This window comes from Etheostoma cragini, chromosome 7 (assembly GCF_013103735.1).
Source record: "Etheostoma cragini isolate CJK2018 chromosome 7, CSU_Ecrag_1.0, whole genome shotgun sequence".
Classification (NCBI taxonomy): domain Eukaryota; kingdom Metazoa; phylum Chordata; class Actinopteri; order Perciformes; family Percidae; genus Etheostoma; species Etheostoma cragini.
This window is the reverse complement of record NC_048413.1, coordinates 27428761-27432347: the sequence shown is the minus strand read 5'-3', so window position 1 is coordinate 27432347 and position 3587 is coordinate 27428761. Positions and strand designations below refer to the sequence as shown.

The 3587-nt window shown below is 35.4% G+C and overlaps 1 protein-coding gene across 1 annotated transcript in view; it reads right to left on the bottom strand.

Annotated features, from left to right (window-relative positions):
• Positions 1-744, bottom strand: part of abt1 (activator of basal transcription 1) — a 4819-nt gene extending 4075 nt beyond the window's left edge. The window contains exon 1 of the mRNA XM_034875860.1: positions 671-744. The gene's annotated coding sequence lies outside the window, so the exon portion shown is untranslated. The remainder of the gene's footprint in view (positions 1-670) is intronic.
• Between the last annotated feature and the right edge of the window lie 2843 nt (positions 745-3587).

Genomic DNA, 3587 nt, shown 5'->3' with positions numbered 1-3587 from the left:
AAATGCCCTAAAACCTGTTGATACTACAACAACACAAAGGCTCTTAACCCTGCAGTTTTGCACATATCCTGTAACACTTGATTTCTACAATTTTTTGCAAATAAACTCTCCAGAAAGTGCCATTTAATGCTGTATTCTTCAATTTTTTCCCATACCCCCAGACCCCCCTAGGGAGATCCTCATCCCCCCACATATAACAAATCTCAATTTAAACCCTGAAGGATAAAGACCTAAAGAAATTGGGCAAAATATGGGGCGGCCCCCCAAATCTCACTCCAAGATTTGGGGAAAAGTTGCCAGCTCTGATGGTTGTTTGATGCTAACGTTAGCTCAAAACACCATTCAACTGACAGCCTTTGTTGTGTTTGATGCTAGCTTGTAGCTAAGCTAGCAGTGAACCAACTTGGTTAAGTAGGTTTTTACTGTGTTGACATTACAGAAGTCTCTCGTTAGCATCTTGTACGCTACTTTTCGCAAAGTGACGCATGCGCAACTCCCAGCTTCACTCTCCTCACATTGGACAGTGACAATTTCATCAGATGTTCGTTGTTTTCTTTTTTTCTTTTTATCGAGCCGAATCACTTCCGGATTCTCTTCCTTTCACATTAAAACGTTCCTGTGAGTCTTTATGAATGAATATAATAAAACGAATAAAGAATTTAAATCTCACCTTAGCTTGATTTTAGGATCTTCATGAACACACAGCGGAGCTCGCTCTCACGTGCGGAACCTCTGTCGCGTCTTTATGACGACACCACGTGAACGAAATTCAGCGGCTTTACAACTTCCGGTTATGCCTTCAAAATAAGACTTTTTTCAAAATATTTTTTTTCTTCAAAATATTTGTATTTCTTTGTTCTTCAAAATAAGACTTTTTTAAATTCAAAATAAAAACTTAAAATTTAATTTAATTTATTTTTTCTTTCTTAAAAATAAGATTATTTTAGTTTTACTTTTTTTTGCTGCTCAAAATAAGATTTTTTTTTTTTAAATGTAATTTTCTTCAAAATAAACTTTGGGAACGGAGCGAGTAAACTGAATAAAAAAAGCACTCTTACAGCTCTCTTCTGTCTCACTCCATCATACGTTCAACCCTAAATATTATCTATGTATTTTGGGTGTTAGAAGTCATAAAAGACAAAATTTGGGGAGTTAATAAAATTAAAATATATATATCTTGTGAATTATAAAATGTTCAGATGTAAAGTTCAGATTCAGGCTACATAACAAAAGAAGAACAAAGAGATATATTTTGTTAAATGTAAACAAAAGTCCCCAAAATGAATAATCCTAAAATATTTTATCGTACAGTTAGAAAAGCGTTGTTTTAGTAACTCACAGCTGTCGTAGTGTAGGGCCAACACACAAAAAATAAACACACAACGCTCCTAATAAATAGAGTTTTATTGTATGTTTATATACTGTAAATATATTCAGAAAACATGAAGTAAACATGAGTGTACACATCAACAGGATATACTTTATGAACATACTTTATTTCAAGTATGAAGATTAGTTATAGCGTCGGATACGTCGCAGATGGAAGAATATCTTAAAGAATAAACAGCATAGAAGTTATCTGGAAGATTCCCATCATGCAGTGCAGTAAATTTTATATATATATATATATATATATATATATACACACATATATATATATATATATATATATATATACATAAAATGCAGATAACTTTGGTGTGGAGTCGAGTAAAAACAAAGCGTGTTAGCCCATTTGTTTAGCAAAAGCAGAGATAACAGCCTCTGGATCGATGAGAGGATATAACGGAGGATATAGTTTTGTACAAACTATATATATATATATATATGTATATATTCTGTAATTTAACCCCCCAAAACTGACACACATCCATATTTTACATTATAGATTATTTTACAAAAATCTAAAGTTAGGTAAGGATTCATATATATATTATATATATATATATATATATATATATATATATATATATATATATATATATATATATATATATATATATATATATATATATATATATATATATATATATATATATATATATATATATTTAGCCCTGGGTGGAGATCTCAACCCCGCCCCCCCCAATGTTGAATGTAATTTAACCCTAACCCAAAAGTGAACCACATGTATATTTCACATTAGTCCCTAATGTAAACTTGAATTACATTCTATTAACAAAAAAAAAATCTGTTATATCCGCTTATAATCAGTTAAAAATCGGCTTATAATCAGTTAAAAATCGGCTTATAATCAGTTATAAATCCGCTTATAATCAGTTATAAATCTGCTTATAATCAGTTATATCTCTGCTTATAATCAGTTATATCTCTGCTTATAATCAGTTATATCTGTTTATAATCAGTTATATCTGTTTATAATCAGTTATATCTGTTTATAATCAGTTATATCTCTGCTTATAATCAGTTAAATCTCCACATATAATCAGTTATATCTGCTTATAATCAGTTATAAATCCGCCTATAATCCGTTATATATGCTTATAATCGGTTATATATGCTTTTAATCAGTTATATCTGCTTATAATCGGTTATAAATCTGCTTATAATCGGTTATATCTGCTTATAATCGGTTATAAATCTGCTTATAATCGGTTATATCTGCTTATAATCAGTTATATCTGCTTATAATCAGTTATAAATCCACTTATTTCTGCTTATATCCTTTTAAAGACGGAGGAAGAGCATTCTTTGTGTGTGTGCTGTAGATTTCTAACCTGTCACAGACTTGTACATGAATCATTTTTACAGCAGCTTAAAGACGCGTTATTCACACTGATCAATCATTATTGTCTTCTGATCAATATTTCTCTATTGCTAATATTTCTTCACAGCTAAAAAATATGAATTCACATCAACAACAACATCAAACATACACTTTTTAAAAAAATATTTAGGCTCCTAAACCTGAAAACAAATCCTAAAAGGAGAAATTCAAAGAAATCACTTTGTATGACGAGAAGAGAAGCTCCGCCCCCTGCATCAGATAAGACCCACCCCCGTATGAGATAAGCTCCACCCCTGTATCATATAAGCCCCGCCCCATGCATTAGAACAGCCCAGCCCATGCATCAGATAAGCTCCACCTCTGCATCACATAAGCTCCGCCCCTGCATAAGTTAACCTCCACCCTTGCATCAGATAAGCTACACTCCCTGCATCACATAAGCCCCGCCCCTCTATGAGAACCGCTCCACACATGCATCAGAACAGCTCCGCCACTGCACAAGATAAGCCCCGCCCCCTGCACCACATTAGCTGCAGACCATAGGTCGGCAGGTGGCCTAGTCTCGGCAGACCTTGTGTCGGCAGGCGGCCTAGTGTCATCAGGTTGCCTAGTGTCGGCAGGCGGCCTTGTGTCGGCAGGTGGCCTAGTGTCGGCAGACCTTAGGTCGGCAGGCGGCCTAGTGTCGGCAGACCTTAGGTCGGCAGGCGGCCTAGTGTCGGCAGACCTTAGGTCGGCCGGCGGCCTAGTGTCGGCAGACCGTAGGTCGGCAGGTGGCCTAGTGTCGGCAGACATTAGGTCGGCAGGTGGCCTAGTGTCGGCAGGTGGCCTAGTGTCGGCA